The 25,207-nt window shown below is 40.3% G+C and overlaps 1 long non-coding RNA gene across 2 annotated transcripts in view; it reads left to right on the forward strand.

Moving 5' to 3' along the window:
* The window catches only part of LOC123567885 (uncharacterized), a 65,079-nt gene that overhangs the window by 19,064 nt on the left and 20,808 nt on the right, over window positions 1–25,207 (forward strand). The window contains exons 3-4 of one of the 2 annotated variants that reach the window (XR_010579845.2): window positions 8,570–8,826; window positions 24,380–24,472. This is a non-coding gene — a long non-coding RNA (uncharacterized lncRNA). Of the gene's footprint in view, window positions 1–8,569; window positions 8,827–24,379; window positions 24,473–25,207 lie in introns of those variants that run through there. The other variant, XR_010579844.2, reaches the window with a different exon arrangement.

Raw genomic sequence — 25,207 nt, forward strand, 5'->3', positions numbered from 1 at the left:
TTCTCATGCCCTTTAATTTACCAGTGTACTTTGTCAGTCTTCAAGAGGAAGCATGGTTTGCACCAAAGAACCCTCTTTCCTGGAATCATCTGGGCAAACTAGTATTCTATTGATATACTTTAAGAAATGCTGCCAATTTGACTTAAGGGTTTGGCTTAAACTGGGAGCTCCTGTCATCAGAGACACAGACATTCAGAATTACCTCGATAACTTGGATTGACGGCCAAGCTCTTGACAATATGGAGAAAACATCACAAAGAAACACTCCCAAATACTCATAAAACTCTAAAGTCATCCCTCCTGTGGGCTGGCATCTCTATATTCTGGAGCCGGAAATGCCAATGCTGCAGAAGGAGATAGGCTAGAAAAACAGCCAAGTGGAAAGGTAAAAGGACCTAACCAGGGCACCATGGTTTTAGGAAAATACAGCTCAGGACCTGACTTATGCGTATAATTTCTGGGCAGTTGTCTGACAGAAGTGGAATGCCCTTCGTTCTTGGGTGGCTTTCATGGAGAGGCCCACTTTTTCCATTTTTACTCCCACTAATCACTACATGGAGCCTTCCTAGAACATGTAGCTTTTGATTACACCGTGCTCCCAACAACAATGTCTCCTCTGTACGCTAATTCCTACATAGTCTTCAGTCCCCTGCTACTGCGTGAAGACTTCCCTTTCCACCCACTGTAACATTTCCTCATTTTTCTGAATACTCATAATATTTAACATGGATAGTAGAGGTCAGGAAGTGTGGTCCTCTGGCCAAATTCAGCCTACCACCTATTTTTTTTTTTTTTTTTTTTTTTTTTTTTGAGACGGAGTCTCGCTTTGTCGCCCAGGCTGGAGTGCAGTGGCCGGATCTCGGCTCACTGCAAGCTCTGCCTCCCGGGTTTACGCCATTCTCCTGCCTCAGCCTCCCGAGTAGCTGGGACTACAGGCGCCCACCACCTCGCCCGGCTAGTTTTTTGTATTTTTAGTAGAGACGGGGTTTCACCATATTAGCCAGGATGGTCTCGATCTCCTGACCTCGTGATCCGCCCGTCTCGGCCTCCCAAAGTGCTGGGATTACAGGCTTGAGCCACCGCGCCCGGCCCACCTATTTTTATAAATACAATTTTACTGGAACACAGTCATGCCCATTCATGTACATACTATCTACGGCAGGTTTCTTGTGATAGTAGCAGAATTGAGTAGCTAAGACAGAACATATAACATGCAAGCAAACATATTTACTATCTGTCATTTACAAAGAAAGCTTGCTGAACTCTGGTCTATACCATTTCTCTAATAATCACATGCAGCCTTGCTTCGTGTTGATACTTATACTTCGATGTTTCCACAGGTCTTCTCAATGAGTTTCAAGCCTCCTAAGAGCAGGGCTATGATTTGTACTTTTTGAATCCTTTGTAGTACCTAGCACAGAATAGGTTATCAATAAGCTAGCTAATTGAATTTTTTAAAGCACAATTAACCCAAAATTCCCTGTAAGAGAATGCTTTTTCCTGGTGTCAACAAGGAGAAAGTAAAATACATCATGTTGTTTTCATACCACTTCAGTCTAGTGGTTTGAGATAGGAAGTGGACACAGGCTGTTTACATTGGTTAGCTCCAAATTTTCTCTGAAAGTAAGATAAACCTCAAAAGGGTGGCAACTTACAACCACACATCACTTAACCGTAGGGATATGTTCTGAGAAACACATCATTAGGCAATTTCATCATTGTGTGACCATCATAGAGTGTACATACACAAACCTAGATGGTACAGCCTCCTACACACCTAGGCTGTATGGGAGAGCCTATTGCTCCTAGGTTGTAAACCTGTATAGCATGTTACTATACTGAATACTGTAAGCAACTGCAGCACAATGGTAACTATTTGTGTACCTAAGCATATCTAAACATAGAAAAGGTACAGCAAGAATATAGTACAAAAGATTAAAAATGGTACACCTCTGTAGGGCACGTACCATGAATGGAGCTTGCAGGACTGGAAGTTGCTATGGGTGAGTAAGAGTCAGTGGTGAGTGGATGAGAACGCCTATAGCATTACCGTACATACTGTAGACTTCATAAACACTGTACACTGAAGCTTCATTAAATTTATGTTTTAATTCTTTGATAGTATGTTAACTTTAGTTTACTGTAACTTTTTGACTTTCTCAACTTCTTTTTAAGCTTTTTGACTCTTTTGTAATAACAGCTTTAAAGAGTATAGATGTACAAAAATTGCATATCCTTATTCTATAAGCTTTTTTCTATTCTTAAATATTTTTTAACTTTTAAAATTTGTTTGTTAAGATCTAAGACACAAACACACACACCAACCTAGGCTTACACAAGGTCAAGGTCCTAAATATCACTGTCTTCCACCTCCACGTCTTGTCCCACCAGAAGGTCTTTAGGGACAGTAACATGCATGGAGCTGTCATCTCCCAGGATAACAATGCCTTCTTCTGGAATAACCTACTGAGGCTGTTTTACAGTTAACTTTTAAAAATATAAGTTGAAGAGTACACTCTAAAATGATGATAAAAGTACAGTAAAGCTGTAACATGTTCATTTATTATCATTATGAAATATGTACAGAACATAATTGTATGTTATTTTATATGCTATACTTGTATACAACTGGAAGTTCAGTAGGTTTGTTTATGCCAAGATCAACACAAATATGTGAGTAATTCATTGTGCCACAACATTAAGTCTGTGGCACCACTAAGCCATAGGAATTTTTCACCTCCATTGTGTTACGGGGCCACCGTTGTATGTATGTCCCATCATTGACCAAAATGTTGTTATGCGACACATGACTGTATTTCTCAGTGGTAGCTGGGGAAACATTATCTTTTTTTTACACAAGTTATATAACCTTAGTACTCTTTCCATAAACTATACGGTACACTGATTCCAACTGCCCCAAAGCATTTACAACCCCCTCTCTCACCACACACAAGACTGAAGCTCTCCATGTGTACTAGCGGACAGAATGTGGGCTGGCAAAAATTGATCAATACAGTTTTCTGATGGCCATCACGCCAATCTTCCTAGTGGCCACTTGGAATCCCGGTCCAACTCCGTGCATCTGGGTGGAACGAGTAGCCTGGCTGAGACCTGTCATCCCAGGCAGGACTGCTCTCCAACCGCCTGTCATCTTAATGCTGGTGGATGCTTACATAAATAAACCTCCAATGGATCAGACTGGAAGGGACAAGAAGCAAGGCCATATTATCTATTCTTAAGACCTCTCCCGTGAACATTTGTCAGGGCAAACGAAAATCCTAAGCTAAAAGTGCCGAAAGAAGTCTCTTTTCAAAAAGTCAACCAGGAAATCCCCCTCTTTATTAATGGCTTTTATATGCTCAGATGGGGTTAAATCCACCACTGAAAATGTGTATTTAGTTTGTTCAGTGCCGAGGAGCAGGACTGAAAGTTGTGTATGTGGTTGACACATGCATATATGCATTTTCATGGCTCCGAGCAGTTGTATGTGCTGGACTGGATTATTAATTGGTGTAAAGCCACCTAAAATTTGTTCTATCCACAAATACAATTGCCTCAAAAAAGGAAAGACAAGACTCACAGCTGTCCTGTAGCAGGTCACCAGCTCCATCACTTCCGTCAGAGTGACTCATCTTCGTTTCTGAACTAATGGGAGCATTGGCTTGGGGTTAGATGTGATGTGATCCTATCCTGGCCTGGCCCCTGTTCGTGGCCCAAGCAAAAAGATTATGATTTTATTTTCTCTTGTGAAATTGCAGAAATAGATATATGTAGATCTCTAGAAAGTAGCCTTTTATAGTACTAACAATTTTCTGTAGTTACAATTTTCATGGTGTCTACTGGTTGAGAGATGATAGGACTTATTCATGGAATTTACACTCTGGTGGTTTGATAAATATATAACATGTTGAAAAGGAGTTTCGTGGAAAAGTAAACGTTATTCATCAGGGTTTTAGTTTCTCTTATATTTGCTTTCAGCTGAGAATATTGTAAGTTGTTTGTTTGATTTTTATTTATTTTTTCATTTATTTGGCCTTCTAGATTCTTTACCTGATCTAATCCAAATAAAAACAGCACTTAACAACTTTAAATATGGCATCGGGGGAAATGTGTATATCCTTTTCTTTATATTATCTTTTGTTCACATACTGAGGGCTGTGGAAGGCAAAATGTGGTGAGGTGCTATTTTATAGCATGGTTAATGCTTATCAGTAATTTTTTCCCTCTGACCTTCTGCCTCAGACAATTAATTTTCTTGAACTGCTCACACACTGGCAGAACATGGAGGGGGTATAATGTTAGTACTACTGAATATAATCTTGGAAGAAAAGCTGTGCAATTATTCAAAGACCTAATCTTATCTCTTGTTTCATTTTTATATCACAAGTCTACATTTAAAAGTATTAGATATCCTGTTCTGCTGTCCCACACCTTCAAACCTCAGTAAATAAATGCTGCTAAGTGCCACCAGGAGTGAAAGAGCTTGTAATGGGAAGTGTGAGGAGATATGTGCTCCATTCATCATTCTGTTCAGGCCAATATTGAGGCTCTTGTTATCAGCAGGATTCGTGGCGATGTCATCACGGCTGGCATAAATCTTCTGTCAGTGTGGGTCGGACTGATGCCCTATTAAAACCCTGCTTTCACCTAATCACAGAATGACCTTTCGATGTCTTTAATTAACCTCTGACCTGAACCATGCCAATGTCTTGTTGGTAGGTAAATCTATGGCATGACATTTGCTTATGACACTACATTTGTCTTGCTTTTAATCATCATACCTTTCAGATTATGGCTTGAATGAAATACAGTTGGGATCCCTCTTAATAGTTGGATTAATTTTTAAAAGGTTAGAACATAATATTTTCCTCTGAGCTCCCAGTGATATCTTTGCAGACATTTGCCCCTAGGGAGTTAGGGTTTTCCATTAAAGTAAATTCAGGTGAGCCTTCAGTTTCACCAGTAACAAAATCTTTTCTACCCAAGTTATTTTTTTTTAATGACCTGGGAGTGGGAAGCATTCTAGGTCCTATGGATGACCAAAGGACAAAAGTTTTAAAATGTAATGTAGCCTCACTTGTCCGAGACAATAGAATGCAGCAGTGGCACGGAAATAAAAGAAATAGAAATAGTGAGGAGGGGAAGGGAGAGAGAAAGAGAAGACTTCTATTTTACTTAGGGAATGTGCTTTTCTACTCTGGATTATGTGTGCCTCAGGTCCTGAGAGTTCTTTGGATAATAAAATATCATTCATATCTCATTTTTCCACTAAGAGGAACCTTGTTTGGAAACTCCTATCTGAATTAGTAAATATTACAAATGTGAAATATTTATGATGAAAAATACTTTTCCCACATACAAACGTAGTTATAAATTGATTGAAATGGCTACTAATTCACTCAAATTGAGTAGGTTGTTCAAAATAGCAAGTTGTGATTGGCCTATAAATCATAACATATGAGTAAAATAAAAGTTTTGAGCTACCTGAGATTTATCCAGTTTTATACTCAATCAGAAGCCCCATGAAGAGCTTAGACTAGATCATCTCTCAGGTCTTTTTCAGTTGGAAAAGTCTGTGATTCAGTGTCTCAATATTACAAACTCTGGGTTTATTGAGTCTGAATTCAGAAAGTTTTCCTGTCTAAAATATAATTCAAAAGTTATACTGTAAAGACTTCAAGAGCTGGGAAGTTTTCAAGCATCTCACCTGACTTTGCCCTGTTCCCTGCCTCTTTCTCCTACCTGAGCCTTTGGTGACCCACCTGTAAAATGAGGATAATAATACCTACCACTAGAATCGCTGTGAAGATTAGAGAAATCATATATTCCACACCTTAAACAGTGTCTGGTGTGTCATAATGCCCAGTCCATTGAGGATGCTGGTGCATCTATGAGTATCTGCGGCACTTGCCGACAGATGTTACCTTTTAGGCCTAACTTCATCTCTTTTCTTCTAAAATTATACAATGTAATGGTTAATAACTTTGGAGTCACTCCTGGGTTCAAATAACTGCTATATCACACCAATTTATGGGCTGTATGATCATGAGCAATTTAGTTAAGCTTCCAATGTCACAATTTCTCATCTACAAAATGGGAAAATAATTGTGCCTAATTAATAGACCTATTAAATAAGATAATGCATGAAAAATACCATGTCTGATTTTGCTCAAGAGCTTATCCCCATTGCCTAGTATAGTATCTTGCACAGGGCAAGCACTCAACAAATATTAATGAAGATTTAACTGTTTTACATAATTATTTTATTATTTAATTGTATATTAGTATTACATAGCTATTACCATCATCATCATTATCATCATCATCAGTAAACTTGTACTGTTTATATCTCACACCTTCCTTGGTGTAGAAGTGGTAGTCACATATTTAGAGAAACGTAGATTTTAACATTAAATATACACGGACCCAAAGAGGGGAACTACAATAGACACAGGGGTTTACTTAAGGGTGAAGAGTGGGAGGAGGGAGAGGATGGAAAAACAACCTATAAGGTACTATGTTCACTAGCTGGGTGATGAAATCATTTGTAGACCAAACCCCAGTGGCATGCAGTTTACTTATGTAACAAGCCTGCACCATGTAGCCCCCAAACCTAAAATAAAAGTTAGAAGAAAAAAAAAGTGGGTTTTGGTTAGGTCCTTGGCTGAAGTAGGAAAGTAATGTTTACTAATGATATCATCTATTCTGTTTAAATATTCATTTATTTAGGAAACCTTGACTGAACCAGGCTCGGGGGATATGCCAGGCTCTGGGGATACTATGAAAGCTAAAAGATACACAATCCCAGCTGTCATGGAGCAAAGAGTTTATGAGAGAGAGACTGATGCTAATCAAAGAAGGACACTAACAAATGAACCATTGTATAGCTTTGCCAAGGACCATGAAGGAGAGAGACATAGCTCTATGAAGGGGCTTTGATGTAGGGAGGTGAGTTGAAGTCTGAAGCAAAGGATGGAAAGGCCTGATCACATGGGGGCTTGTATGACACATTTTGAAATTTATTTAATCGGAAGTAGGGGATTGTATCATGATAAAGTGTGTATTTCCAAAAGCTTACCTTGATTACAATATGGAAGGTGAATCAGAACAAGACAAGGAGATATAGGGAGATGTTAATGTCAATGATTTTGTACTATATAAAATCCCAAGGAGGTGGTCTCCATGGTAATTCTGTCTTTGAATCTCAGCAGAAAGTTAGGTTGATGCCTTGTTCATAGGCACCAAAAAGGTAAAGGGGAAGAGACCACTCCCCATGCCCAAATATACAAACTTTTCTTTTCATAATTAGTGTCAATATTGAGGGCAAGAGATACCACATAGGTCTCTGAATTTATTATTCTTCTCTGCCACTTTTGCTGTGTCCACAAGAGAACAAAGCTATCCATATTTCCTGTTTTATATTATGGGCAGTCACATGCCCTCTAATTGGAGGATTGCATGCCAAGCCAATGGCCTAGCCTCATAAAACCTCACTAGCTATTATACCGATGGGGCCAGACTATGAGGCAGAGTTGTGAAACTTATCTTTAAACCTTAGGTCCAAAAAGGACAGAAAAAAAATAAATCATTTCTAGCTCGAGAGCTCTCATGGCAACCAACCTCTTAAAGGAGTAAGGCAATGAGTTTATTCGTATTTCATCCTGCAAATATTTATTCAACTCTTATTCTGTGCCAGCCACCTCTTGCTATATCATGACATCTGCTATATCATGTGACTTAAGGGGGAGGACTACCACTTATGAACTTACTGTATACTTTATATAGGTTATCTGATTTGTTCATCAAGACAACTCCACAAAATAGAAATTATGACTTCCACTTTAGGAAAGTTAGGATTTAAACCTAGATCTATTGACCACAAACCCCTTCCCCTTCCATTACACCATGCTGTTTACCAGAAAGGAGTCCCTTTTCAGAGATAACTCCCCAAGGAGGCCAGAAACTCTGCCATTAGTGAGTTTCCTTTGTGCCAAGATTCATCCTGTCTCCAGCACCCTCTTTTTAAAACCAGAGCAGGATTTCTCAACCTCAGCACTACTGGCATTTAGGACCGGATAATTTTTTTGTTGTGGGGGCCATCCTGTACCTTATTGGATATTTAACAATAACACTGACCTTTACCCACTAGATGTCAGTAGCACCCCAGTTGTGATGACTGAAAATGTCTCTGGACATTGCCAGATCTCCCTGGGGGAAGACAAAGCAGAGGAGAAGGTAGTGTGAACGGCCAAGAAAGCAGAGTTGCAAGAAAGAAATGATTGGCAAAGTCAGCTGTTGCTGAGAAATTGTGTAAGATATGGACAGGAACAAAATGATATTTGAGTTTAGTGACGAAGAGATCCTTGGTGACCCTCAAGGAGGGCAGTGTCAGAGGGCTGGTGGGGGCAGGAGCCTCAGGGTGGGGCACATGTGGAAAGCGTGGGAGTAGGGACAGCGCGGAGTGACTCTCCTTTCAGTAAGCTTGAGAATACTACAGAAGTGAGGCTGCGCCAGCTCTGGGCCCAGGACTCAAGCTTCTCATTTCTGAATCTTGGAATACTCTTTCTAGGATCCTGAGCAGCCATATAAGACATTCAACCAGCCTGAGACCACCATACATTGATCACAGTCTCAAATGAACCCAACATTTCACCTGTGCCCGCCAGGCAGCAGACATGCAGCTGAAGCTGTCTTGGAGCCTCTAGACCAGCCCATCCACCTGCTGAATACCAGTGAGTGACCTATGTCAAAGCTACCAGAAGTGGAATTGCCAGCTGAGTCTTGCCTAAATTTCTGAGCCACACAATCGTGAGATACTATAAAGTGGTAAGTTTTATAGCAGTGTGTTACCCAGCAGTATGGACCTGGAACAGACTACAGCACTAGTCCTGGTTTCCCTCTCCCAGTCAATACAAAGACAGGGATGACCTGTGCTCTGAGAATAGCTTCTAAGCATGTGTTTTGTGTCATGGTGATTGTCAAGCCCGCAGACTCTAGAGTCATACAGACCCAGGGTCAATGCTTAACTTCTCTACTTCATGGCTTTGTAAAATAGGGATTTTTACAGGTTCAATTCATAGAAATGTTGAGAAAGATTGAGTGAGATGCATTTATGTAAAGCACTTATGCAGTGCCTGCCACAATAAATGCTTGCAAAACATTAGCTTTCATTTAAACCATGAGTTTTTCTCTCAATGGACAGCACATCATCACATTCTGTGTAAAATGAGTCTGACTTCACAAAAGTTTGCGCTAACTTCATCTCTCCCCACTAGAGGGACTAATGAGGCCTTCTCCCCTCACCTGCTTCTTCACAACCACAAGTCCGTTCCTCTTGTTCTTTCTGTGGTTTCCAACCTCCAGTTCTGACTATTCGACCTACAAACCTTTAACCACACACAGACACACACACACACACACACACACACACACACACACACAACAAGAGAATGCCTCTAAACCACAAGTTCTCCTGTGGGAAATGTGTGTATTAAAGGATTGACTTCTGAATGCCCTCTTAGCAACCACAAGCATTTCAATTCTAGTCTGCCTAACTTGTGAATCACTCCTGTCTGAAATAACTAGAAAAATAAAGAAATTAGGCGTTGGGAGCAGAAATAAAGACTAAAGTATAAGGCAAAGGAGGAGTAGATCTTTTGCAATGAAGCATGAGACACTCTGAAGGAAGTTGAAAAAAGAACAAGATGCCTGATTCTTCCAGGAAGCAAAGGGCTAAGCTGTGTATTAATAGGGCCACAGGCAGAGCTGAAGCTATAATTCTGGCTCCTAGACAGATATTTCAAATACACAAAATTAGCCATGAAAGCAGCCCAAGTCCTTTCCCAACTCACACGCCTTAACTAGTCTGCGTTTCTAGACCACAGGGGACCCAGGGTATTGGTTGTGGGAGTTAATACTTCTGAGTTCAAACACGAACAAACACTGAACATTTAGGAGGAGGAAAGAGACAGAGAGAAAATGCCTCCTTCTATCCCTATTATCTGAAAACAAAAGTTTGTAAACATTACGCTGATCTTCTCTGGGAGAGAATTCCTGCTAAGTTGCTAATAAGCAATGGGTATCGAGATAAAAATAATTATACAGCACCCATCATAACTGAGTGGGTGAAATGTCACCAGAAATTTATTTAGCATGCTCTCTTTATGGTTTTATGTTCAGAAACAAAAATATAAGATGAGTAGCAACCTCTGAGCCTTAACTCCAATTTTCACATTGTCAGAAGTTTCTTATCTTCCATGGGCTTTTCAATAAGAGGGCTAAGGATAAATACTGGTGTGTGTGGAGGTGGCAGTGAAGAAGATGGTGATACTCAGAAGGGATGAGCTTAACAGAGTGGTAGCTGTTAGCCAGGCACTCTGCTAGGGTCCTTTTAATGCTATGGGAAAGGGAGAACTTTGTAGAAACAAATTGATTTGATGCCTCTTGAGTAAAGAGCTTAAGATGTGTCTGCCTCGCTGAGAACTATTCCCTGTGACCACAAGGCACAGAGCCATGGACCAACTGTGCTTCATGTCTGTAGAGGTTCCTTTGAGCATTAAAATGACTCCCCATTCAGTCCCATTTAGACCTCCTTCCCCACAGTCAGGGCTTTTCTTGGCAGGGGTTGAGCATGAGTGGGGAATGGGAAAGAGAGGAGCTACATCTCACATTCATAAAGGGCTTGGAATTTAGACTTTTGACATTTTATCCAAATGCAGTTATATGATCACTAGAATTTTGGAGTATCAAAATATTAATTGATTAAATGTAAACATTTAAAATCTACCACACATTTGCACCCCTGTTTTGGCCTCTCTTCTATTTTTAATATATCTGGACCCTCAAAAATGAAAGTGGCCTGGGTTCTTCCCATCTCTGGGAAACACTGCGCAACCCAGCAATCATCTACAGCACTTTCCCCAAAATATTGAAACTCCTGACACAAAAGGAGTTAGATGAGGAGCCGAAAATGGGAAGAAGTGAATATGCAGTGGGTCTGTGCAGGTCCGGAGGAAAATACTAAAATCTATTCCATTAAGCCCCACTAGAAGGTACATCCCCTGAGAGCTAGGGCTCCATCTTTCATCTCCGTAGCTCTAATTTATCGTGCAGTCCTAGAACACAGTAGGAGCTCAATGCATGTGTGTCAAACGGGTGAATGAATGAATGAATTAACAACACTAGCCTGGACAGATGATTCTTTATGCAATATATGATACTGTCAAATTCAACTGCCTGCAAGGGAATCATTTGTCTATAGAGTAGGCAAATTTTCAATATGAAGCTTACTTCAAGCCATTGCTCAGACCAAGTGCCCAACTAAAGGAACATAAATGATTCTTAATATCCAACAAGGAAAGCGTAAGTGGGAGCAGGGATCTGCAGCTAGAAAAAGCAAAGCATATTCCAAAACCAAAGAGAAATTCCTTTTGGATTGTCAATTATTTGGGATTACCTGGGCCTGGGTCACAGACCATTGGTGTGGATAATCAAGAATTGACTGCACGTGTGGATGGCAAGCCTGCTTGGACTCGGGTATTCCCCAGTGACCTGATCACAGCCTCCACTACTCCCCATCTCACGGAGCCCAGGGTAGGAATTGGAGGCATACACCCACAACAAGACTGCAGGGCAGAAGCCTTCCAATACCTTCCAAGATTAGAGTTTCCCGCATGGCTGCAGGAATGAACTGGGGTTTGTCATGAACTTGGCAACCAGAACAAAGGTTAGCCCAAATAGGGGGGTCATGAAAAAGAGAATCAGGAGTTGTCTGTGCCAGTTGCATTTCCCTTGTTACTACAACCTCAGAATTGTCTGTCTTAATACATTACATATATTAAAAGTAGGGACCACTACGAACAAAGTTGAAGAGTAGGAATTCCTGTTGTGGGCACTGCTGCCCTTGTCTTCGCCTCTCTGTCCCCGTCACTTGGCCTCCACCCTTGGCCCATGATTTGCTTCAGGCCTTCCCTGGACAGCGTTTTCTGAGGATGATCCACATTCTCAGCCTCTCGTCTTGCTCCATAACCAATTTCGTGTTCCACACTCTGTTCTGACGCAGGCCTGCCCTCAGCTCTCAAAGGTCAAATCTAGGATAATTTGACAAATTAATCTGGTCTTTCAGATGAATGTGTTAATGGGTATTCTTTCTGACAAGAATTTTCAAAAGAATTGCCCTATTTGTGTCAACCCCCCTAATGGAGTGGCTCGGAAGGAAGCCATCACAGGGCCGGGTCAGGTGTGGTCAGCCAGAGGGAGAATACTTTGGGGTCTGTGATCTGAGGCTCTCAAGACACTGTTGGCTTCCTACGATGGGATCTGTCTGGGAAAAGTGTATGAGAATAGGAATTTTCTGCACTGAGGGACAAATCTAGGTTGTCACTTGATAGATTTTCACCCCAGTGGGCTCCTGGGGAGCATTTTATAGATTATTCTAGTTTCCTGAGAGTATGTAAGCAAACACAAAGGGAGTCAATTTAAGAAAATATAAATACAGACAAAGGAATCCACCAGAAATGGGAGATTCTGCAGCCCATTCTAGTGAGGGAGGGCAGGGAATGCACATAAACTGAAATTCTCCCCACAGTTAAGCTTTCTAAAGGAGTCCTTAGCCTCACCAGAAATAGTGGGATAATTTATAGGTTAACATTTCCTTTTAATGTGGATAGCATTTTCCTCATTTATAGTTAATTAGGTTAAGCATGCATGGGGAGCAAGGGAAAAAGGCTTTTAGTGATGCTCTAAATGATTAGTAATTTGAATAAAGTAAAGAACCTCTAGAAGACGGAGCACTGGCACGCATTAAACAGGCTTCTCTTCTAAGTGCTGGAGTCGGCCCACTAATTTTGAAGATACTGTGGCAATTAAAGCACTAAAGATAAAAAGACACAGAATGTGCTAAATATTTAGAACAGGTTTTAAGCCATATGTATGTGTGATATTAAGTGATATCAAAACAAATGTCTGAAGATTGCAGATGTTGTATATTTGGCATCCTGGGAACCCCAGTGTTGAGCTTTAGTCCTGAATCACACCAACCTGCTAGGGCCCAGGGTTAAACTAGTGATAATGGACAAGAGACGTCATGTTTTGAGCTCAGCTCCCACTTCTCTGGCCAACGTCTCACTCGGCACTTCTCCTTTATCAGCCTCCTGGTGAGGGATACTGGGAGATTTTGAGTAGAAAGAGCATAGGCTTTGGGCTTTGGAGCCAAGCAAACTGAAATTTGGATCTCTGCTTCCATTTACTGGCCATGTGAGCTTCAGCAAATAGCTTAGCAGACTGAGACCTCAGTTCATTCCCCTTTAAAGTGACTGAACTAGCACAGAGCCCACTCCCAGTGTCAGCATGAGGTTGCAATAAGGACAAACAGGGCCTGGCACATAGTTGTCAAGGAACAAGTTTCAGTTCCCTTCCTTCTAACGACCAAACCGGAAACGTGGTGAATTTGCAAGATCTGCTTGCCCTATGCACACGCGCTAAAAGTAGTCAATAAAAAGATGCTTTCTATCTCTTGCACGCATGTGTGCATGTGCACACACACACACACACCCGCTTCCTCACCACCTTGACTGCCTTTAACCTTTGCCCACTTTCCCCATTTTCCCCGGAAAGGATGCTTCCATGACAGCGAGGTCTAGAGAAGACAGCACGGATTAAAAACAGTGTGTAGATCCCAGTGGGGAGGGGTCATTGCCTTCCAGATTCCTAGCTACCCCACCCCCTCCAGGCAGCTGGCCTGATGAGGAGCAGGTGATTTCTTTTTTCCATTGTTTTAATTTAATTCTAATTGAATGTAAGGCTGGAGATGCCTTCAATGGGCTCTTTTTTCTGGTTAAATTTCCTTGGGGAGTGTACCCTAAGACCTCTCTCTTTGTGATAACTTATTCTGGCCAGCAGAGCCAGGCTCTATTTATTACATCTCCCGACCACCCCCCTCCACAACCCTAGCAGGAGGGGCCCCTCTGCAGTTGCTGATGACTAGAGAATTACTCAAGTGTGAACTGTTTCACTGTCTGTCACTTTGCTCATTAGGCAAGTGAGAAAATGTATCTATGGCTCTGTCTCAGGGTCCTCATTAGCTTAGAGGCACATTTTTACTTCCCTTATTTGTTTTTAAGATGAATGCATAGGAAACAGTATTCAGTTTGTGTTCCTCAGTATAATTTTAAGAAGCAAAAGCCTGGATAATCTTATTATCTTCCCAATAATTGTGTTGTTCAGACGGTAGGGAAAGGGTAATTGCCTCTACTGCATTTCCAGCCAGGGTGGAGGGGTGTAACTGTTTCAGCTGTAGTAAGGATTCAAGTCCTCTGCACTGGGGGAAGATCGTGGTGTTTTCAGAAAGGTAATAAACAGGTACCCCCAATAAGAACAACTAACGAGCCTGTACCCTGAGAGTGTCATTTTGTTTTCTTCTAATACTCTAGTCTCTGTGGGTATAAAATATAGTATTATTATTACTACCTTTGTGTTAAATGTAATTCTATTTCTACCTAGAGGTTTGGTCAAAGGTTAGTCATTTTTTTTGGTGGCGGCTAGGGTGGAGGATGGGGATTGGAGAGGGATGTGTGGAATATATTTAAGATTTGGTTTTTATGGAGCATTTGTTACAGGTATTTATGGTTGTTTATCATCTCTAGATTTATTTACTGAGATGATAAAACAGAGCTGAGATCACCCAATATCATTCAAGAGTTTGACATTCTGGTTGCCTTCCTGATAGAAATGTGTCAGCCTATTTCTTGTTTGCTGCGCTTGATTTGGGGTGTTTAGGATCCATTTTTGTTCAGCCACTTAAATGTTGTTCCAAATTCATTAGCATCTGTGTGGAGTCCCAGCCACGGATGCCCTGTGGCTGATAATTTAAGTGGAGAATGTCTGTCTCACAGGGCTAAAGGAAGAAAAAGGCCAGTTATTTTCTTCACCTTAAAAGTTCTAAAACATATGGAGCATGTTAGGCTCGGCATTAGCTGCTTGCATTAGTTCACACATAGGTCTGCAAAACAGAGCAAACAGATGAACTAGACTGGTAAACAGAAAGGGTACATTTCTGTTTATTTGCATTTTCAGATTTGAATCTTAAATCTAAGAAGTGCAGAGAAAGCAGCATTCTATTTGTTTTAAAAGCTTGATTCTTTCAGTAATAATGCCAGTCAAAGTGACTGAATTTTCATCTCCCTCAACCATTTTCTTCATTCAGAGAAATGAGAATGCACATCACCCATTCAAGGGAAATATAATGCATTATTATAATATGCCTTGGCCTAAGTAGCTAATCACTTTTTATTAACACTTTTTGGCCCAGGGAGTTGGGATTTCTCCAAGCTGACTGTCAGGGTAGGGATTCTGGGAGTCTATATTAGTAATTAGCATTGCAAGATCTTGACTCCTGGGGTGATTCAAATTAATACAAAATAAAAGTGCAAATTTCCAAATAGCTTTGAAAGCCATATCTATTATTAAATTTATGTTATTAAAGCCCTTCCCAGCCAGTATGACAGGAGTCCAAAGCAAAAGGTTTCCTTAAATATCTGCACAACTCGTCTTGGATTCTTTAAAATTAAATAAAAGAGCATACAATGAAAGATCAAAAGAAATTTCTGTACAATTGAGTTACGCCTTGGCAGTAAAGTTTTCCACCAAACCAAATCCATACAAAGCAATATTAGTTTCATGGTCACAGTTGCTTTTGGAGTTTCCTTGATACGTTTGGCAGCTATCTTGAGAGCATCCAAAGAACCGCTGGCAACATCAATCACTCATTTCATAAGCAGGCGCTAAGAGGCGACAGGAGGGCGCTTGGCACAATACCATCTCTCCACCATGGAGCCCCTCCCAGTCAGGGAAAAAGAGAAACGGTGCAGCATAGAGACATTATGGAGCACTCGGCTTCGAATAAGGTTCTGCTAATGTGTAAATAACCTGCTTTCTCTAACCATGTCTTTAGCAGACTAAGTGGTTAATTGTTATTGATCAGCTCTGCCCACTGTTCCAATATCAGTCATTATTGAAAATAATCTCAGTATCCTTCATTAAGCATGCATCTGTTTCCATGGGAATGCATTTTAAACACAGAGAGCTACTTGAGTGTTATTGGTTTCACTGGTAGCGCCGGCACCGAGGGCTGTGGTTGCCCAATCTGTCATAGTTAATCAACTCTCATCTCTTAACACTGGCTGCAGTTATCAATGAGGTAAGGATTAATATTCTGGGCGAAGCAGATGATAAATCATTTGTATATAATTAGTGTACAGCAAGGTTACAGCTGACATGAATTTTTATCTTAATTATGAGAGAAATTTGTTCCATTAATTTAATTTAGTTTGCATGAGTGGCTAGACACCTAACAAAGTTAATCTTACACCTGTCATTACAACATTAAGTAGAAAGCCTCGTGTTGAGGCGCTAGTCTCAGATCCTCCCGCAGATGAGGATAATGTTGTTCATCTCAATGTGAAAATAGATGATTGTAGACAGAAGATGTAAAGTCGACTCTTTTTAAAGTTGTCCCAGGGAATTTATGGGAAAATATTGAAGTGACTCAACTCAAGTTGCTGTGCTTTGGATGCCACAGTCCCCTTGTGAAATTACCTCTCTCCTGCCTTGCAAATCAGATGGAAGACACTAGATACAAGAAGAGATAGGTTGTTTTTTAAATGTATATATACTAACTTCGGAGCTTTTGGCCAAATAAAGCTTTGCCTCATGACAAGCTGTTGCATTTGTATCAAATGCAATGAATTAAGAAACATGCACTAGTTCGAGTTGTCTATTCTAAGTGCTTCATGTTTACAATTGAATAGCAGAATTCCTATAACTCGATCTACTGTACAAATGGTAATTATGCAGACATCCCAAAGGCTTCAGAGTACAGCATAAACCTAAACCCTGTACTAATTATCCAAGTAATCACTGTGTCTGATCAATCGTGTTTAATTGATAGATTAGGTGGGGCTGTTTATGGAGTAGAATGTGATGTTCTTTATTTTCCTAAAGATTAGCTACATATTTGAGATTTTAAAAAGGCAGAAAAGATTTGCTGACTTGGCTTATTTAAAATGGTTTCCTTATAGACTTACCTTTGTGATAATTATTTTCCTTTGATGTCTGACCTGGTGTAGGCAGAAATCTTTAAATGAGAAAGGGCAGGAAGTCACAAAGTTACAATACAAAATCCCTGAAAACAGGATGACCAAGGAACAACTCCAGAATGTGGAAACAGAACTCGAAATGGCATCATGGAAGAGGCCCTTTCTGAAACTGCACATTTGAAATATAAGCTGTGGCTTCCAAAGGAATGGGCCTTTGCATTTAGGAGACCCCAAATAAGCCTGCAGCTGAAATGCTAATTGCACAGTAACTCAGATTAATGTATTGTAATATTAGTCCACAATTATCACTTGGAGATAGGGTCAAGAAGTGTATAGTTGGTTATTCACAAGAAATGACTGATTTAAAAACAAAGAGCTCTAATGGAATTCAATAGTGCTTTTCAGTCATTCTGCTTGGCATCTCTATTACCTGAGATGATTCACAGTCCATTATGGGAGCTTCCATGCTAATAGAATGTCTATCTTCTGTAATACAGACACATCAGAGCACTAACTGGGAATCTGTCACAATGAATTTCATCTAGATTTTACTTCATCTCTTCATGGACTGTAAAATTTGCTCTTGTACAATGCCTAAATTTACTGTGGGTAATTGAGAGAGATCTATAGATGCAGCAGCACTCGGTTAAAAGCAGTTTTCCAAAGATCTATTGTAAATTGTGCAGCTTTGCCCCAGCTGGGGAAAGATTATGGTGAGCTGAATCTTGCCTTTACTAATGAGATGTTGTGGTGAGTTCAAAAGAGAGATGGGGGAGATGCCTTAGTGAATTCTGCCACGTGGAAAAAGGAAAACAAGGAAGGGACCCATCTTTCATTCCGAGGAAAGCTTTGCAAAAGGGACAAAAATAAGTTTGGACCCAGGCTTCATTACCTTCCGTGGGAAGTATAAATCGGGGCTACGAGAGACATAATATTTTCCAAATCTGCCTGCATTTACTTGGCAGAAAAAGAATGTCTCATGCATGACCCAGTCTTCCAGTAGCTTACATTTGGCTCCTCGTGCGACTGCAGGTAGAACAAATTCCATCTCTCATTTGCTACACCTTCTGTTTCACAGATTGTTAATCCTAACTAAAATATTTGGTATTAAGCTATCTGCATGAATTGTTGATAAAGAATTAAGATAACATTTGAGCTATTAAATATAATGTGTGCTCATATTTTTTCAATGGATACTTGGGTTACTGCTCATAAAGTATACACGCTAACCTTTTTTTTTTTTTCCTTCAAACCGTTCCCCTTTCTTTATTTTACTTATTCCCATCAAAAGCTAAACAGAATCACTGGGTGCCCTTAACAATTGTAGGGCTTAATATTTGTTAGCCAATTAGAATTGTGATATATTCTACAGCTTTTTTCCTAAGCCAGGAACTGAATAATAGCATCATGCTTCACTGGCGGTGAAGTGAGCTGAGCCTTTACATTAGGAGAAAATCAGAATGGTATGACTGCAGTTCATTACTGAAATAGGTAACTGATGAACTGAAAAGACAAAGGGCATTGTTAAATGAAATGTCATTATTAGAGGTGCTCATGTTTAACAAATGTACTGTAAGTTAATTCAGTAGTGTTTTCTATAAAGTTCTCCACTGAATGTTCACTGCTCATTTTTACTGTCTCTGCATACCTAACATCTCCTTAAAAATATCTTCAAGGAAACAATGTCAACTCCCAATCATAGGGAATATTTAAACCGAGGTCAGAACCATCTTCTAGGCTCAGGTGTTTGCGTAACTTTCACTGAAGACCCTAGCCAGATGCAGTTGTGTTTATGTTACTAGATTTACATGCAATACACCAGGACGTTAACAATGCTGCGGGGGGCGGGGGGGGGGTGGTGCAGGGAGGATAAACACAATCACTTTGCAAAGACTTGGGAAAATGTTTTCAGCTTAAAGAGGAGAAAAGGCAATGAAACCCCTTTGGCATCTGTGCAAAACTGTTTGCTTGACTCTGGAGGTGATAAAAATAATTTATGGAGCTCTACGTTTTTAGCAAGAGGAAATGACCTCAGCTTTTGGCAATCTGATGCAGTTAGTGAAGCCTCTCTCTACTACTTTTATGGATTTCCTTGAGCTACATATTCTGTGACCTGTATTTCAGATTTATTGGCAGATACGTAAGCCACATTAAGTAATATAAAATGCAGTGAATGCATCAAACGACTCACCAAGGACCCACTGACAGCCGGCGAGAGGCTGCCTCTTCGAAGAAGTCACTCTGAATTGGATACCTGTTTATGCATTTGTCGAACCAGGCTCTGAATTTTTGTTTTAAATGAAGACATTAGTTCAAAACAAAAACGTCTCCAGCCAAACCCATAACATATTGGGTGGCAGGAAGAGGGTGTACAGCCAACTTTAAAATCTAATCAAACGCTCAGGATTTTGAGTGTGAACATGCTTTGCTTCCCGTTTGGGGGGAAACACAACTTCTCGGGAGGAGAGAAGGGGCCCCCAGCATATTGTGTTTGATTCTCCACAAGACAGTAGAGTAGCATTTTGATGAGGGAGATGCGGACTGACCAATAACGTCTTTTGGGAAATTCTTACTGCCTTGATACAGAGAAAGGAAGTACCAATGAGGAAATGAGTATTGCACAGTGCTATGTGCTATAACCACTTGAAACAGAACTGGGAGAATTTGTGTAAGACCTATACCCCCATCCTTGATGCCATCAAAGGCAAGGTCCCAATGTGTCAAAGCAGAAAGAGAATGAGTCTGGCAGTCAAGAGACCCAGTTCCTAGCTGGGGCAGCTGTGTCACCTTGGGCAACTGCCACCCTCTCCCTCGAGGTCATGACGGGATGCCTGGCATCCCTTCCTGCACAAAAATCCCTTGATTCCTTAAACAATGATGTCCAAATGATTGATGTAAGAGAAATGAGATCACAGGATACTGGGGACACCTGAACCAGCCATGAATTACTTGAGAAGATTCAGGCCCTGGCATTAAGCCAAGCAGAAAAATGATGGACATGTGGTTTCATGGGGAACTTCTAATTCACCTTCTTGTGACTGTTATATTTTTACTGTTAACCATTCCCTTTTAAAGAAAGCCTCGTGGGACTCAGATGAAGGTACACTCCCTCCAAAAAATGTTCTGGGTAAATTCCACCCTACTATGGTCTGTCCAGCCTCTGAAAATTGACAGCCTTTTGTTTGCATCACTTCATACTGTCCATGTGAACAATTAAACAGTGTGGTTAAGGGCTCAGTTTCCAGAGTCAGATGGCCCAAGTTTAAGTCCTGATTCTGCCACTATTAGCTGTGTGACCTTGGGCAAGACTCTTAACCTCTCTGAGGTTTTTCTATTCTGTAAAATTGGGATGACAACAATACTTTTGTTGACTGGATGATTGTGATGATGATATGAGATCCAATTTGTAAAGCATTAACACAAATGTGTCACAGAGTAAAATTCTCAATCTATATTAGATATTATTATTGTTGTGTTTCATGCATATCCATTTTGTCTTTTCTTCATGAGAGTGTAATTGATTAAAGACAGAGTCACAGCACCACATGCTATTTGTGTTCCCTACAGTGTTGGGCTCACAATATGTTTTTGGAAAATAAGTAACTGAGGGGTAAAGTCCTGCTATGGTAGAGAAAGGGGAATGAGGCATAATAGCAAAAGAATAGAAATATCTTCTCTCCTGTTGCATAAAGAGCAGTTTTAACAATGTTTACCGTTATTAAGCATTCACCTTTTGCCGGGCACTTTGCACAAGTTATTTATTTATTTATTATTTATTTATTATTATTATTATTATTTGAGATGGAGCTCGCCCAGGCTGTAGTGCAGTGGCCCCATCTTGGCTCACTGCAAGCTCCACCTCCCGGGTTCACACCATTCTCCTGCCTCAGCCTCCTGAGTAGCTGGGACTACAGGTGCCCACCACCACCCCGGCTAATTTTTTGTATTTTTAGTAGAGACGGGGTTTCACCATGTTAGCCAGAATGGTCTCGATCTCCTGACCTTGTGATCCCCCCGCCTCGGCCTCCTGAAGTGCTGGGATTACAGGCATGAGCCACCGCGCCCGGCCTACACAAGTTATTTCTAATCACTATTCTGCCAGATATGTATTATTATCCCTGTTTTACAGAAATAAAATTTGAAGTTCAGGGAAGGTAAGAAATATTGCACATGACTGAAGTGAAAGAATGGGATTCAAACCCAGGTCTGTCAACTGCCAGCGTCCACTTCTACCGACATTTAGCCTTTCCACCCACAGCATGCTGTCCAATCAGACAGATGCTCCTCCTCTGAACAGGCAACATGGCTATCTCCTGCTGGCAAATGATAAGAAATTAGAGATAGGATTGTCAGACAAGCCTTTCATGCTGAGTCACATAGAGCAAGACATATTACAGGCAGTGGCAAAAGCTGAAAATTGAGAGTCAGTCTTCGAAAATGCACAGTATGAAAAGAAATGCAGATCATAGTCATTCTGGGCTCACACCTTAGCAACTACCATCACCCAGGTCCTATTTGAAGCCAAACAATTGTGGCTTAAAGGTGCTGAGTAATTAAGACATTGAAACTAGTTATTAAAGAACAACAACATGACGCTTTAGGACCCGGAAATGTCAGCCATGACTTACACTTGCAAAGCTCCTCTGTCTCCCTAGAACGTTCACTTGCAATAAGTAAGGGGTAATAAGATGGAGGAATTCACATTGGCAAGGTTGGGACATGGTCTGAGAAGAAAGATGGGATTAAGAGAGGTGGCCAGGATCAGCCGTAAACTCCCAGTTGGAAGTTTTGGTACAGGTTGTGTCTTGGACTGGGGCCAGCCAAGAAACATGTGATCCACACAAAACGTGTTGGGGTCCATATTGTCCGGAAGGATGTGGTATTATGAATGTCTTTGTCTGGTTGGAAATATCTAGGCTCTCCAAACAACCATTTCCAGATCTCAATATTGTCTGCCTTCCAGAAATGTTTCATCCTGGACTTGAGTTATTCACATTGTTTCCCCAAACGCCAAGTAGAAATGCTTGGGATGATAAAATAGAAAGCACAGAATACATTTGCCTTGGGTGCACATTCTTAAAGTACTTCACCGCGAAGCAGTCCAGAGCTCTGCTAGCTAATAAGAAGGTTGAGACAAGAACCACCTCTAATAATTCAAAACTAAAATTAGACATTCACTTGAAAAATTCAGGTAGCTGAAACAAAAATGAGGGAAGCTTTGTTTATTTAAATTATGAGATAATTGCCGCAATTCTCCAATTCCCCTCACTAGGGTAGACTTGGCTTGAGTGTATCAGTATCCATGGTGACTCATCTAATAAGTAAACTGCATTAGCTCTGCTACCAGCAGAAAGGAAAGGGAAAGGTCTTGAAATATATCTGTTGTGGCTTCCTTCCAGAGCAAGGGATTTCATTATATCCTGAAGACATGAGACAGTTCAAAGAGATTTGAAATATGGAATGAGAAGGCGGAGGAGGAGAAGTTTGGGATTATATAGTTGCTTTTTAGTTTTGATTTTATATATGAGAATCAGATGCTACAAACAGAGACTCTAGGGGGAGACTTTATTCTTCTGGTCCAGGGTTTTGTTTTGGTTCGTTCTGTGGTTAATATCTTTCCAAAAAGTTCCCCCCACACCGGTAGGCCTTCATGTGTACTCCCATGTATGTAATTTCAAATAAGTATGACAGAAAATCCTTTAAAAACAACACATACATGATTTTCTATTCCATGGCTGAAATGAAACTTGCTGGAAAAAAAATGCATGATGGTGCCTGCTTATTAAATCCAGACAATGCAGAATGATAATAGGAAGCATCCCGAAAGAGGCACCGCAGTATTTCTGTAACAACAGAATAATAACTTGCTTTGCATCTGTCTACTTTTAAAACCATTTTACGATTACAAGCATGTAAGCTATTCTAATTATTACTGTAAATAATTAATCATTTCCTTTACAATCACTTATTAATTAGCTGTCATAACATTGTTGTGAGTTAGGTGGAAGACAAGGATTCAATATTCAGTTATTAACACCTAATTAAAATGTTCATTGTTTTCCATATGTTGTTTATAGCTTTGCTTCCTCACACTTGAAGACAGAATTTTCTCCGAGAACAATGTCCTCTATTTGCTTAGCTACGTCGCCATCTGTTGTTGAGAAGTAGAAAGTGTCCTTTTCTGCTTTTTCACATAAACAATAGCTTAATCCTTACCTCAGTTTTTATTTGGAATTAAAAAAAATAGCTCCACAATAGTCTCCTCCTAAAAGATTTCTTTGACTTTATTTATTCTACTGCTGACTACATAAAGTATTCGGCTAATACCAGTGGCATCATTTAAGTAGTAAATTAAGTGAGCCTATTAATGAAGCTACTGTGAAAAATTCAAGTTACTCCAACATAGGAAAAGTATAGGAGAGGGGAATTCGCTATCAAGTTTGGCTTACAGAAAGTCACCATCGAGGGAAATTTAAGATTTAATAATTCACCAGCCTAGGCAATGTGGCAAAAGCCTGTCTCTACTAAAAATACAAAAATAAATTAATTAATTAAACAAATAAATAACCAGGCATAGTGGTGCATGCCCGTAGGCCCAGCTACTCAGGAGGCTGAGTTGGGAGAATCACCTGAGCCCCGAGGCTGAGGCTTCAGTGAGCCATGATCATGCCATTGCTCTCCAATCTGGGAAACAGGAGTGAGAACCACCCTGCCCCATCTCAAAAACAAACCAACAAACAAAAAAGATTGACTATTCTACATCATAAAGATATGTTTTATACTAACTCATTTTTATAATAAAAGGTTATGTTTATTGAGCAACTACTGAATGCTAAGCACTGTTCATTCTTTCAATAGTCCAATAATAGAGACACTGCTGTGGTTGTGCCCACTTTACAAATAGGGAAACAGAATCGCCAAGAGGTAAAGTCATTTGCTGATTCAGGGGGAGGCTAAATAATTTGTGGGGCTTAGTGCAAAATCAAAATGTGAGGCTTTTTGTTCCAAAAGCAGGGAAAGAAGTGCCATTAAAGGTAGGAAAATATAAAGCTTTTTTCCTTTCTTTCTAAGTCTCTCTCTCAACTTGTTATGATGTTTAATTTGCCATTTAATGTTATTTTAATAAAAAATTTAATTTTGTCATTGTATGAATTGTACCATTCATTTTTATGTTGTGCAATGTGTTTTCAGTGCAAATAGAAGAGCATGTAACTCACATGCAGAATAATCAAAATTTCACAATTCATTATTTTGTTGCTCATGTGTGTGTATTTCACTCTCTCCAGAATGATAGAAATGCTGCGCAAAACCAACTCAACTGTTTTCATCTCACTTGATATGTGCACAATCTACCAACACTGCTCACCTTGGGCTTCTTGGTGAGTGAGGAATTACAATTTTCTTTCCTTCTATGTCATCATTTTCAGTACGAGTAGTTGGCCAACACAGAGAAGTAACATGAGAGAGTGTATGGTCGGCTTTCCTGTCATTCACGTTTCTTGGAATGCTTTGGCCTTCTTTCTGCATTCAAAGCAAGTTCTGGCCCAAGCAAAAAGTCAGTGGTAGATATGCAGATATGCCAATATGCCACGCTCACCTTTTACTCTTTAAGTCTCACTGAACTCCCATGTATTGTGGGTCCGCCAGAATTCTGTGTTCACAAGGTGTTGTGAACTCTGTAAGGAAATAAGGTAGCAAGGAACAGCAGATACCCCATTATTCTTATTGAGCTTAACATATTGTGCTTATCTTCCCTACTCACGTTCATGCTCCAATGTCTGTCAGAATTCACTTGCAAAACATAAGTTCAAACATAAAATTGTCGAGAATTTCAAGACAGTGACAGCAGAGCATTAAAATAAGTGTGAGGCTCTCTGAGCCTGGGGCTCTGTGAGACTACACCCACTGAGCAGACTCCGAGATGATGAACACACACAGAATGACACATCTGTTTCCAGAGTTCACGCTCCTAACCACTGTGCTCTGCTGCCCCTCAGACTATGCCCAGAGGCACCTTCAAAAGCTTCTGCTTTATGTGTCCATTATTCATAGAATTAAAGAAAGATGATGGTGGACAGAGGGCCTTAGAATTCCAACCTTCCTATTATACAGAC

This window comes from Macaca fascicularis, chromosome 12, assembly GCF_037993035.2.
Source record: "Macaca fascicularis isolate 582-1 chromosome 12, T2T-MFA8v1.1".
Classification (NCBI taxonomy): domain Eukaryota; kingdom Metazoa; phylum Chordata; class Mammalia; order Primates; family Cercopithecidae; genus Macaca; species Macaca fascicularis.